General features: G+C 42.2%; 11 non-coding genes across 11 annotated transcripts; 6 read left to right on the top strand and 5 right to left on the bottom strand.

Moving 5' to 3' along the window:
• Positions 1 to 280: 280 nt before the first annotated feature.
• On the bottom strand, positions 281 to 354 carry trnan-guu (transfer RNA asparagine (anticodon GUU)). Its single transcript has one exon. It is a non-coding gene; the product is annotated as a tRNA-Asn (tRNA).
• A 1,151-nt stretch (positions 355 to 1,505) lies between these two features.
• Positions 1,506 to 1,578, top strand: trnak-cuu (transfer RNA lysine (anticodon CUU)). The gene has a single exon. It is a non-coding gene; the product is annotated as a tRNA-Lys (tRNA).
• Positions 1,579 to 2,888: 1,310 nt separating this feature from the next.
• On the top strand, positions 2,889 to 2,961 carry trnak-cuu (transfer RNA lysine (anticodon CUU)). Its single transcript has one exon. It is a non-coding gene; the product is annotated as a tRNA-Lys (tRNA).
• An 89-nt stretch (positions 2,962 to 3,050) lies between these two features.
• On the bottom strand, positions 3,051 to 3,124 carry trnan-guu (transfer RNA asparagine (anticodon GUU)). The gene has a single exon. It is a non-coding gene; the product is annotated as a tRNA-Asn (tRNA).
• A 1,151-nt stretch (positions 3,125 to 4,275) lies between these two features.
• On the top strand, positions 4,276 to 4,348 carry trnak-cuu (transfer RNA lysine (anticodon CUU)). Its single transcript has one exon. It is a non-coding gene; the product is annotated as a tRNA-Lys (tRNA).
• Positions 4,349 to 7,045: 2,697 nt separating this feature from the next.
• On the top strand, positions 7,046 to 7,118 carry trnak-cuu (transfer RNA lysine (anticodon CUU)). Its single transcript has one exon. It is a non-coding gene; the product is annotated as a tRNA-Lys (tRNA).
• An 85-nt stretch (positions 7,119 to 7,203) lies between these two features.
• On the bottom strand, positions 7,204 to 7,277 carry trnan-guu (transfer RNA asparagine (anticodon GUU)). The gene has a single exon. It is a non-coding gene; the product is annotated as a tRNA-Asn (tRNA).
• A 2,538-nt stretch (positions 7,278 to 9,815) lies between these two features.
• trnak-cuu (transfer RNA lysine (anticodon CUU)) lies at positions 9,816 to 9,888 on the top strand. Its single transcript has one exon. It is a non-coding gene; the product is annotated as a tRNA-Lys (tRNA).
• An 85-nt stretch (positions 9,889 to 9,973) lies between these two features.
• trnan-guu (transfer RNA asparagine (anticodon GUU)) lies at positions 9,974 to 10,047 on the bottom strand. Its single transcript has one exon. It is a non-coding gene; the product is annotated as a tRNA-Asn (tRNA).
• A 2,538-nt stretch (positions 10,048 to 12,585) lies between these two features.
• trnak-cuu (transfer RNA lysine (anticodon CUU)) lies at positions 12,586 to 12,658 on the top strand. Its single transcript has one exon. It is a non-coding gene; the product is annotated as a tRNA-Lys (tRNA).
• Positions 12,659 to 12,743: 85 nt separating this feature from the next.
• Positions 12,744 to 12,817, bottom strand: trnan-guu (transfer RNA asparagine (anticodon GUU)). The gene has a single exon. It is a non-coding gene; the product is annotated as a tRNA-Asn (tRNA).
• Between the last annotated feature and the right edge of the window lie 101 nt (positions 12,818 to 12,918).

The following is a 12,918-nucleotide window of genomic DNA, read 5'->3' as shown; positions in this document are numbered from 1 at the left end:
TGAATGTTTAAGGGTGAAGGTCTTTAGTCTCTGCACAAATTCCACAAACATAGCTCAGGTCCTGCTCAACATGTCAACATGTGGCGACAGCAAGTGCTTTTGGGGTCCTACAAAAAACGTCCGGCTCGCTCAGTCGGTAGAGCATGAGACTCTTAATCTCAGGGTCGTGGGTTCGAGCCCCACGTTGGGCGAGAGGCTGATTTGTTTGAGAGAAATGTTGAAATTTAGTTAATCTGTTTGCGCAAAATACGTCTAAAAAAGAAGAGAAAGGAACATACATCGTCCCTGGGTGGGCTCGAACCACCATCCTTTCGGTTAACAGCCGAACGCGCTAACCGATTGCGCCACAGAGACCAGATGCTTCGGTGCTTACATAGTTCTTCCTCAAAAGAAAAACCCAACAAGCACATTCCTCCTGTTTGCTGGCTTTTGATGAAATGAGCCAATGCATAAAGGATGCAACATCAAGGTCACTCACACTTTTCTGCTAGCTTGTCTAAAATTTGCCCTTCCTTCAATTACTCACTTGTCACGACCTGCAGGTCTTCAAACAAAAGGTCAGTTTGTAGACCCTTTTCCTGTCAAAGTTTTGATCCTTTTGTCCACCAGTCATCGGAATGTGTATGATTTTCACCAGTTTACACAGTGTAGCTCCCTTGCCTTCAGTTGCAGGGTTATGTCCTCTTAGATATGACGCTTTTGAAATTATATGTGAAAATGCACCCAAAACCTATTCAAAACAGATTTGATGGAAGCACTGCAGGAGCTCTGCTCCAAGACGCATTTTGTCCAGAAAATGTGGTGTCATGAATGCATCCATATCACCAACACACATTTACAAACCAAACCATAGGCAATAAAATACATGAGTAAACTGATTTGTGGACCTTTGTGGCACTTGGTACTGCTGAGATCAGGATCATTACAGAGTTCAGCAATCATTTTCCCAACTAGGTCATTGATACATTGGAATCCCCAATGTTTTCTGGAACAGAATATGCCTTTCGGATGAGAATAAAAAAAGACTTCAAGAACCAAAAAAGAAGTTAAGCTGCCTTCAGCTGATGTACTCAGACTAACGGGAAACACTTTAAATCCCAAGGTGAAATGCACATGGTCAAAATTTTATCAGGACAGAGTACATGTTTTACTTTGATATTAAGAGCGATCACTGGATTGTCTTCCAGTAAATTAATGTTTTCTTCCGCTACAAAACGTTTTTTCAACAACTATAAAGAGGCTATGCAACGAAACTGAGCGGGGATGTCAAGTGCCTTTAATGGTACATTTTTGACCCCACTTCAAATGCTGCTGTTACCTGACCAGTTCGATTGTTAGTTTGCCAGATTCTCAATCTCTGGGATGTGAGATCATGCACCAGGTTTAGTGAATGTTTAAGGGTGAAGGTCTTTAGTCTCTGCACAAATTCCACAAACATAGCTCAGGTCCTGCTCAACATGTCAACATGTGGCGACAGCAAGTGCTTTTGGGGTCCTACATAAAACGCCCGGCTAGCTCAGTCGGTAGAGCATGAGACTCTTAATCTCAGGGTCGTGGGTTCGAGCCCCACGTTGGGCGAGAGGCTGATTTGTTTGAGAGAAATGTTGAAATTTAGTTAATCTGCGCAAAATACGTCTAAAAAAGAAGAGAAAGGAACATACATCGTCCCTGGGTGGGCTCGAACCACCATCCTTTCGGTTAACAGCCGAACGTGCTAACCGATTGCGCCACAGAGACCAGATGCTTCGGTGCTTACATAGTTCTTCCTCAAAAGAAAAACCCAACAAGCACATTCCTCCTGTTTGCTGGCTTTTGATGAAATGAGCCAATGCATAAAGGATGCAACATCAAGGTCACTCACACTTTTCTGCTAGCTTGTCTAAAATTTGCCCTTCCTTCAATTACTCACTTGTCACGACCTGCAGGTCTTCAAACAAAAGGTCAGTTTGTAGACCCTTTTCCTGTCACAGTTTTGATCCTTTTGTCCACCAGTCATCGGAATGTGTATGATTTTCACCAGTTTACACAGTGTAGCTCCCTTGCCTTCAGTTGCAGGGTTATGTCCTCTTAGATATGACGCTTTTGAAATTATATGTGAAAATGCACCCAAAACCTATTCAAAACAGATTTGATGGAAGCACTGCAGGAGCTCTGCTCCAAGACGCATTTTGTCCAGAAAATGTGGTGTCATGAATGCATCCATATCACCAACACACATTTACAAACCAAACCATAGGCAATAAAATACATGAGTAAACTGATTTGTGGACCTTTGTGGCACTTGGTACTGCTGAGATCAGGATCATTACAGAGTTCAGCAATCATTTTCCCAACTAGGTCATTGATACATTGGAATCCCCAATGTTTTCTGGAACAGAATATGCCTTTCGGATGAGAATAAAAAAAGACTTCAAGAACCAAAAAAGAAGTTAAGCTGCCTTCAGCTGATGTACTCAGACTAACGGGAAACACTTTAAATCCCAAGGTGAAATGCACATGGTCAAAATTTTATCAGGACAGAGTACATGTTTTACTTTGATATTAAGAGCGATCACTGGATTGTCTTCCAGTAAATTAATGTTTTCTTCCGCTACAAAATGTTTTTTCAACAACTATAAAGAGGCTATGCAACGAAACTGAGCGGGGATGTCAAGTGCCTTTAATGGTACATTTTTGACCCCACTTCAAATGCTGCTGTTACCTGACCAGTTCGATTGTTAGTTTGCCAGATTCTCAATCTCTGGGATGTGAGATCATGCACCAGGTTTAGTGAATGTTTAAGGGTGAAGGTCTTTAGTCTCTGCACAAATTCCACAAACATAGCTCAGGTCCTGCTCAACATGTCAACATGTGGCGACAGCAAGTGCTTTTGGGGTCCTACATAAAACGCCCGGCTAGCTCAGTCGGTAGAGCATGAGACTCTTAATCTCAGGGTCGTGGGTTCGAGCCCCACGTTGGGCGAGAGGCTGATTTGTTTGAGAGAAATGTTGAAATTTAGTTAATCTGTTTGCGCAAAATATGTCTAAAAAAGAAGAGAAAGGAACATACATCGTCCCTGGGTGGGCTCGAACCACCATCCTTTCGGTTAACAGCCGAACGCGCTAACCGATTGCGCCACAGAGACCAGATGCTTCGGTGCTTACATAGTTCTTCCTCAAAAGAAAAACCCAACAAGCACATTCCTCCTGTTTGCTGGCTTTTGATGAAATGAGCCAATGCATAAAGGATGCAACATCAAGGTCACTCACACTTTTCTGCTAGCTTGTCTAAAATTTGCCCTTCCTTCAATTACTCACTTGTCACGACCTGCAGGTCTTCAAACAAAAGGTCAGTTTGTAGACCCTTTTCCTGTCAAAGTTTTGATCCTTTTGTCCACCAGTCATCGGAATGTGTATGATTTTCACCAGTTTACACAGTGTAGCTCCCTTGCCTTCAGTTGCAGGGTTATGTCCTCTTAGATATGACGCTTTTGAAATTATATGTGAAAATGCACCCAAAACCTATTCAAAACAGATTTGATGGAAGCACTGCAGGAGCTCTGCTCCAAGACGCATTTTGTCCAGAAAATGTGGTGTCATGAATGCATCCATATCACCAACACACATTTACAAACCAAACCATAGGCAATAAAATACATGAGTAAACTGATTTGTGGACCTTTGTGGCACTTGGTACTGCTGAGATCAGGATCATTACAGAGTTCAGCAATCATTTTCCCAACTAGGTCATTGATACATTGGAATCCCCAATGTTTTCTGGAACAGAATATGCCTTTCGGATGAGAATAAAAAAAGACTTCAAGAACCAAAAAAGAAGTTAAGCTGCCTTCAGCTGATGTACTCAGACTAACGGGAAACACTTTAAATCCCAAGGTGAAATGCACATGGTCAAAATTTTATCAGGACAGAGTACATGTTTTACTTTGATATTAAGAGCGATCACTGGATTGTCTTCCAGTAAATTAATGTTTTCTTCCGCTACAAAACGTTTTTTCAACAACTATAAAGAGGCTATGCAACGAAACTGAGCGGGGATGTCAAGTGCCTTTAATGGTACATTTTTGACCCCACTTCAAATGCTGCTGTTACCTGACCAGTTCGATTGTTAGTTTGCCAGATTCTCAATCTCTGGGATGTGAGATCATGCACCAGGTTTAGTGAATGTTTAAGGGTGAAGGTCTTTAGTCTCTGCACAAATTCCACAAACATAGCTCAGGTCCTGCTCAACATGTCAACATGTGGCGACAGCAAGTGCTTTTGGGGTCCTACATAAAACGCCCGGCTAGCTCAGTCGGTAGAGCATGAGACTCTTAATCTCAGGGTCGTGGGTTCGAGCCCCACGTTGGGCGAGAGGCTGATTTGTTTGAGAGAAATGTTGAAATTTAGTTAATCTGCGCAAAATACGTCTAAAAAAGAAGAGAAAGGAACATACATCGTCCCTGGGTGGGCTCGAACCACCATCCTTTCGGTTAACAGCCGAACGTGCTAACCGATTGCGCCACAGAGACCAGATGCTTCGGTGCTTACATAGTTCTTCCTCAAAAGAAAAACCCAACAAGCACATTCCTCCTGTTTGCTGGCTTTTGATGAAATGAGCCAATGCATAAAGGATGCAACATCAAGGTCACTCACACTTTTCTGCTAGCTTGTCTAAAATTTGCCCTTCCTTCAATTACTCACTTGTCACGACCTGCAGGTCTTCAAACAAAAGGTCAGTTTGTAGACCCTTTTCCTGTCACAGTTTTGATCCTTTTGTCCACCAGTCATCGGAATGTGTATGATTTTCACCAGTTTACACAGTGTAGCTCCCTTGCCTTCAGTTGCAGGGTTATGTCCTCTTAGATATGACGCTTTTGAAATTATATGTGAAAATGCACCCAAAACCTATTCAAAACAGATTTGATGGAAGCACTGCAGGAGCTCTGCTCCAAGACGCATTTTGTCCAGAAAATGTGGTGTCATGAATGCATCCATATCACCAACACACATTTACAAACCAAACCATAGGCAATAAAATACATGAGTAAACTGATTTGTGGACCTTTGTGGCACTTGGTACTGCTGAGATCAGGATCATTACAGAGTTCAGCAATCATTTTCCCAACTAGGTCATTGATACATTGGAATCCCCAATGTTTTCTGGAACAGAATATGCCTTTCGGATGAGAATAAAAAAAGACTTCAAGAACCAAAAAAGAAGTTAAGCTGCCTTCAGCTGATGTACTCAGACTAATGGGAAACACTTTAAATCCCAAGGTGAAATGCACATGGTCAAAATTTTATCAGGACAGAGTACATGTTTTACTTTGATATTAAGAGCGATCACTGGATTGTCTTCCAGTAAATTAATGTTTTCTTCCGCTACAAAATGTTTTTTCAACAACTATAAAGAGGCTATGCAACGAAACTGAGCGGGGATGTCAAGAGCCTTTAATGGTACATTTTTGACCCCACTTCAAATGCTGCTGTTACCTGACCAGTTCGATTGTTAGTTTGCCAGATTCTCAATCTCTGGGATGTGAGATCATGCACCAGGTTTAGTGAATGTTTAAGGGTGAAGGTCTTTAGTCTCTGCACAAATTCCACAAACATAGCTCAGGTCCTGCTCAACATGTCAACATGTGGCGACAGCAAGTGCTTTTGGGGTCCTACAAAAAACGTCCGGCTCGCTCAGTCGGTAGAGCATGAGACTCTTAATCTCAGGGTCGTGGGTTCGAGCCCCACGTTGGGCGAGAGGCTGATTTGTTTGAGAGAAATGTTGAAATTTAGTTAATCTGTTTGCGCAAAATACGTCTAAAAAAGAAGAGAAAGGAACATACATCTTCCCTGGGTGGGCTCGAACCACCATCCTTTCGGTTAACAGCCGAACGCGCTAACCGATTGCGCCACAGAGACCAGATGGTTCTGTGCTTACATAGTTCTTCCTCAAAAGAAAAACCCAACAAGCACATTCCTCCTGTTTGCTGGCTTTTGATGAAATGAGCCAATGCATAAAGGATGCAACATCAAGGTCACTCACACTTTTCTGCTAGCTTGTCTAAAATTTGCCCTTCCTTCAATTACTCACTTGTCAAGACCTGCAGGTCTTCAAACAAAAGGTCAGTTTGTAGACCCTTTTCCTGTCAAAGTTTTGATCCTTTTGTCCACCAATCATCGGAATGTGTATGATTTTCACCAGTTTACACAGTGTAGCTCCCTTGCCTTCAGTTGCAGGGTTATGTCCTCTTAGATATGACGCTTTTGAAATTATATGTGAAAATGCACCCAAAACCTATTCAAAACAGATTTGATGGAAGCACTGCAGGAGCTCTGCTCCAAGACGCATTTTGTCCAGAAAATGTGGTGTCATGAATGCATCCATATCACCAACACACATTTACAAACCAAGCCATAGGCAATAAAATACATGAGTAAACTGATTTGTGGACCTTTGTGGCACTTGGTACTGCTGAGATCAGGATCATTACAGAGTTCAGCAATCATTTTCCCAACTAGGTCATTGATACATTGGAATCCCCAATGTTTTCTGGAACAGAATATGCCTTTCGGATGAGAATAAAAAAAGACTTCAAGAACCAAAAAAGAAGTTAAGCTGCCTTCAGCTGATGTACTCAGACTAACGGGAAACACTTTAAATCCCAAGGTGAAATGCACATGGTCAAAATTTTATCAGGACAGAGTACATGTTTTACTTTGATATTAAGAGCGATCACTGGATTGTCTTCCAGTAAATTAATGTTTTCTTCCGCTACAAAACGTTTTTTCAACAACTATAAAGAGGCTATGCAACGAAACTGAGCGGGGATGTCAAGTGCCTTTAATGGTACATTTTTGACCCCACTTCAAATGCTGCTGTTACCTGACCAGTTCGATTGTTAGTTTGCCAGATTCTCAATCTCTGGGATGTGAGATCATGCACCAGGTTTAGTGAATGTTTAAGGGTGAAGGTCTTTAGTCTCTGCACAAATTCCACAAACATAGCTCAGGTCCTGCTCAACATGTCAACATGTGGCGACAGCAAGTGCTTTTGGGGTCCTACATAAAACGCCCGGCTAGCTCAGTCGGTAGAGCATGAGACTCTTAATCTCAGGGTCGTGGGTTCGAGCCCCACGTTGGGCGAGAGGCTGATTTGTTTGAGAGAAATGTTGAAATTTAGTTAATCTGCGCAAAATACGTCTAAAAAAGAAGAGAAAGGAACATACATCGTCCCTGGGTGGGCTCGAACCACCATCCTTTCGGTTAACAGCCGAACGCGCTAACCGATTGCGCCACAGAGACCAGATGCTTCGGTGCTTACATAGTTCTTCCTCAAAAGAAAAACCCAACAAGCACATTCCTCCTGTTTGCTGGCTTTTGATGAAATGAGCCAATGCATAAAGGATGCAACATCAAGGTCACTCACACTTTTCTGCTAGCTTGTCTAAAATTTGCCCTTCCTTCAATTACTCACTTGTCACGACCTGCAGGTCTTCAAACAAAAGGTCAGTTTGTAGACCCTTTTCCTGTCACAGTTTTGATCCTTTTGTCCACCAGTCATCGGAATGTGTATGATTTTCACCAGTTTACACAGTGTAGCTCCCTTGCCTTCAGTTGCAGGGTTATGTCCTCTTAGATATGACGCTTTTGAAATTATATGTGAAAATGCACCCAAAACCTATTCAAAACAGATTTGATGGAAGCACTGCAGGAGCTCTGCTCCAAGACGCATTTTGTCCAGAAAATGTGGTGTCATGAATGCATCCATATCACCAACACACATTTACAAACCAAACCATAGGCAATAAAATACATGAGTAAACTGATTTGTGGACCTTTGTGGCACTTGGTACTGCTGAGATCAGGATCATTACAGAGTTCAGCAATCATTTTCCCAACTAGGTCATTGATACATTGGAATCCCCAATGTTTTCTGGAACAGAATATGCCTTTCGGATGAGAATAAAAAAAGACTTCAAGAACCAAAAAAGAAGTTAAGCTGCCTTCAGCTGATGTACTCAGACTAACGGGAAACACTTTAAATCCCAAGGTGAAATGCACATGGTCAAAATTTTATCAGGACAGAGTACATGTTTTACTTTGATATTAAGAGCGATCACTGGATTGTCTTCCAGTAAATTAATGTTTTCTTCCGCTACAAAATGTTTTTTCAACAACTATAAAGAGGCTATGCAACGAAACTGAGCGGGGATGTCAAGTGCCTTTAATGGTACATTTTTGACCCCACTTCAAATGCTGCTGTTACCTGACCAGTTCGATTGTTAGTTTGCCAGATTCTCAATCTCTGGGATGTGAGATCATGCACCAGGTTTAGTGAATGTTTAAGGGTGAAGGTCTTTAGTCTCTGCACAAATTCCACAAACATAGCTCAGGTCCTGCTCAACATGTCAACATGTGGCGACAGCAAGTGCTTTTGGGGTCCTACAAAAAACGTCCGGCTCGCTCAGTCGGTAGAGCATGAGACTCTTAATCTCAGGGTCGTGGGTTCGAGCCCCACGTTGGGCGAGAGGCTGATTTGTTTGAGAGAAATGTTGAAATTTAGTTAATCTGTTTGCGCAAAATACGTCTAAAAAAGAAGAGAAAGGAACATACATCTTCCCTGGGTGGGCTCGAACCACCATCCTTTCGGTTAACAGCCGAACGCGCTAACCGATTGCGCCACAGAGACCAGATGCTTCTGTGCTTACATAGTTCTTCCTCAAAAGAAAAACCCAACAAGCACATTCCTCCTGTTTGCTGGCTTTTGATGAAATGAGCCAATGCATAAAGGATGCAACATCAAGGTCACTCACACTTTTCTGCTAGCTTGTCTAAAATTTGCCCTTCCTTCAATTACTCACTTGTCAAGACCTGCAGGTCTTCAAACAAAAGGTCAGTTTGTAGACCCTTTTCCTGTCAAAGTTTTGATCCTTTTGTCCACCAGTCATCGGAATGTGTATGATTTTCACCAGTTTACACAGTGTAGCTCCCTTGCCTTCAGTTGCAGGGTTATGTCCTCTTAGATATGACGCTTTTGAAATTATATGTGAAAATGCACCCAAAACCTATTCAAAACAGATTTGATGGAAGCACTGCAGGAGCTCTGCTCCAAGACGCATTTTGTCCAGAAAATGTGGTGTCATGAATGCATCCATATCACCAACACACATTTACAAACCAAGCCATAGGCAATAAAATACATGAGTAAACTGATTTGTGGACCTTTGTGGCACTTGGTACTGCTGAGATCAGGATCATTACAGAGTTCAGCAATCATTTTCCCAACTAGGTCATTGATACATTGGAATCCCCAATGTTTTCTGGAACAGAATATGCCTTTCGGATGAGAATAAAAAAAGACTTCAAGAACCAAAAAAGAAGTTAAGCTGCCTTCAGCTGATGTACTCAGACTAACGGGAAACACTTTAAATCCCAAGGTGAAATGCACATGGTCAAAATTTTATCAGGACAGAGTACATGTTTTACTTTGATATTAAGAGCGATCACTGGATTGTCTTCCAGTAAATTAATGTTTTCTTCCGCTACAAAACGTTTTTTCAACAACTATAAAGAGGCTATGCAACGAAACTGAGCGGGGATGTCAAGTGCCTTTAATGGTACATTTTTGACCCCACTTCAAATGCTGCTGTTACCTGACCAGTTCGATTGTTAGTTTGCCAGATTCTCAATCTCTGGGATGTGAGATCATGCACCAGGTTTAGTGAATGTTTAAGGGTGAAGGTCTTTAGTCTCTGCACAAATTCCACAAACATAGCTCAGGTCCTGCTCAACATGTCAACATGTGGCGACAGCAAGTGCTTTTGGGGTCCTACATAAAAAGCCCGGCTAGCTCAGTCGGTAGAGCATGAGACTCTTAATCTCAGGGTCGTGGGTTCGAGCCCCACGTTGGGCGAGAGGCTGATTTGTTTGAGAGAAATGTTGAAATTTAGTTAATCTGCGCAAAATACGTCTAAAAAAGAAGAGAAAGGAACATACATCGTCCCTGGGTGGGCTCGAACCACCATCCTTTCGGTTAACAGCCGAACGCGCTAACCGATTGCGCCACAGAGACCAGATGCTTCGGTGCTTACATAGTTCTTCCTCAAAAGAAAAACCCAACAAGCACATTCCTCCTGTTTGCTGGCTTTTGATGAAATGAGCCAATGCATAAAGGATGCAACATCAAGGTCACTCACACTTTTCTGCTAGCTTGTCTAAAATTTGCCCTTCCTTCAATTACTCACTTGTCACGACCTGCAGGTCTTCAAACAAAAGGTCAGTTTGTAGACCCTTTTCCTGTCACAGTTTTGATCCTTTTGTCCACCAGTCATCGGAATGTGTATGATTTTCACCAGTTTACACAGTGTAGCTCCCTTGCCTTCAGTTGCAGGGTTATGTCCTCTTAGATATGACGCTTTTGAAATTATATGTGAAAATGCACCCAAAACCTATTCAAAACAGATTTGATGGAAGCACTGCAGGAGCTCTGCTCCAAGACGCATTTTGTCCAGAAAATGTGGTGTCATGAATGCATCCATATCACCAACACACATTTACAAACCAAACCATAGGCAATAAAATACATGAGTAAACTGATTTGTGGACCTTTGTGGCACTTGGTACTGCTGAGATCAGGATCATTACAGAGTTCAGCAATCATTTTCCCAACTAGGTCATTGATACATTGGAATCCCCAATGTTTTCTGGAACAGAATATGCCTTTCGGATGAGAATAAAAAAAGACTTCAAGAACCAAAAAAGAAGTTAAGCTGCCTTCAGCTGATGTACTCAGACTAACGGGAAACACTTTAAATCCCAAGGTGAAATGCACATGGTCAAAATTTTATCAGGACAGAGTACATGTTTTACTTTGATATTAAGAGCGATCACTGGATTGTCTTCCAGTAAATTAATGTTTTCTTCCGCTACAAAATGTTTTTTCAACAACTATAAAGAGGCTATGCAACGAAACTGAGCGGGGATGTCAAGTGCCTTTAATGGTACATTTTTGACCCCACTTCAAACGCTGCTGTTACCTGACCAGTTCGATTGTTAGTTTGCCAGATTCTCAATCTCTGGGATGTGAGATCATGCACCAGGTTTAGTGAATGTTTAAGGGTGAAGGTCTTTAGTCTCTGCACAAATTCCACAAACATAGCTCAGGTCCTGCTCAACATGTCAACATGTGGCGACAGCAAGTGCTTTTGGGGTCCTACAAAAAACGTCCGGCTCGCTCAGTCGGTAGAGCATGAGACTCTTAATCTCAGGGTCGTGGGTTCGAGCCCCACGTTGGGCGAGAGGCTGATTTGTTTGAGAGAAATTTTGAAATTTAGTTAATCTGTTTGCGCAAAATACGTCTAAAAAAGAAGAGAAAGGAACATACATCTTCCCTGGGTGGGCTCGAACCACCATCCTTTCGGTTAACAGCCGAACGCGCTAACCGATTGCGCCACAGAGACCAGATGCTTCTGTGCTTACATAGTTCTTCCTCAAAAGAAAAACCCAACAAGCACATTCCTCCTGTTTGCTGGCTTTTGATGAAATGAGCCAATGCATAAAGGATGCAACATCAAGGTCACTCACACTTTTCTGCTAGCTTGTCTAAAATTTGCCCTTCCTTCAATTACTCACTTGTCAAGACCTGCAGGTCTTCAAACAAAAGGTCAGTTTGTAGACCCTTTTCCTGTCAAAGTTTTGATCCTTTTGTCCACCAGTCATCGGAATGTGTATGATTTTCACCAGTTTACACAGTGTAGCTCCCTTGCCTTCAGTTGCAGGGTTATGTCCTCTTAGATATGACGCTTTTGAAATTATATGTGAAAATGCACCCAAAACCTATTCAAAACAGATTTGATGGAAGCACTGCAGGAGCTCTGCTCCAAGACGCATTTTGTCCAGAAAATGTGGTGTCATGAATGCATCCATATCACCAACACACATTTACAAACCAAACCATAGGCAATAAAATACATGAGTAAACTGATTTGTGGACCTTTGTGGCACTTGGTACTGCTGAGATCAGGATCATTACAGAGTTCAGCAATCATTTTCCCAACTAGGTCATTGATACATTGGAATCCCCAATGTTTTCTGGAACAGAATATGCCTTTCGGATGAGAATAAAAAAAGACTTCAAGAACCAAAAAAGAAGTTAAGCTGCCTTCAGCTGATGTACTCAGACTAACGGGAAACACTTTAAATCCCAAGGTGAAATGCACATGGTCAAAATTTTATCAGGACAGAGTACATGTTTTACTTTGATATTAAGAGCGATCACTGGATTGTCTTCCAGTAAATTAATGTTTTCTTCCGCTACAAAACGTTTTTTCAACAACTATAAAGAGGCTATGCAACGAAACTGAGCGGGGATGTCAAGTGCCTTTAATGGTACATTTTTGACCCCACTTCAAATGCTGCTGTTACCTGACCAGTTCGATTGTTAGTTTGCCAGATTCTCAATCTCTGGGATGTGAGATCATGCACCAGGTTTAGTGAATGTTTAAGGGTGAAGGTCTTTAGTCTCTGCACAAATTCCACAAACATAGCTCAGGTCCTGCTCAACATGTCAACATGTGGCGACAGCAAGTGCTTTTGGGGTCCTACATAAAACGCCCGGCTAGCTCAGTCGGTAGAGCATGAGACTCTTAATCTCAGGGTCGTGGGTTCGAGCCCCACGTTGGGCGAGAGGCTGACTTGTTTGAGAGAAATGTTGAAATTTAGTTAATCTGCGCAAAATACGTCTAAAAAAGAAGAGAAAGGAACATACATCGTCCCTGGGTGGGCTCGAACCACCATCCTTTCGGTTAACAGCCGAACGCGCTAACCGATTGCGCCACAGAGACCAGATGCTTCGGTGCTTACATAGTTCTTCCTCAAAAGAAAAACCCAACAAGCACATTCCTCCTGTTTGCTGGCTTTTGATGAAATGAGCCAATGCATAAAG

The sequence above is a fragment of the Brachyhypopomus gauderio genome, chromosome 1 (genome assembly GCF_052324685.1).
Source record: "Brachyhypopomus gauderio isolate BG-103 chromosome 1, BGAUD_0.2, whole genome shotgun sequence".
Lineage (NCBI taxonomy): Eukaryota > Metazoa > Chordata > Actinopteri > Gymnotiformes > Hypopomidae > Brachyhypopomus > Brachyhypopomus gauderio.
The sequence above is the reverse complement of the archived record's forward strand: the minus strand, read 5'-3'. Positions and strand labels throughout refer to the sequence as shown.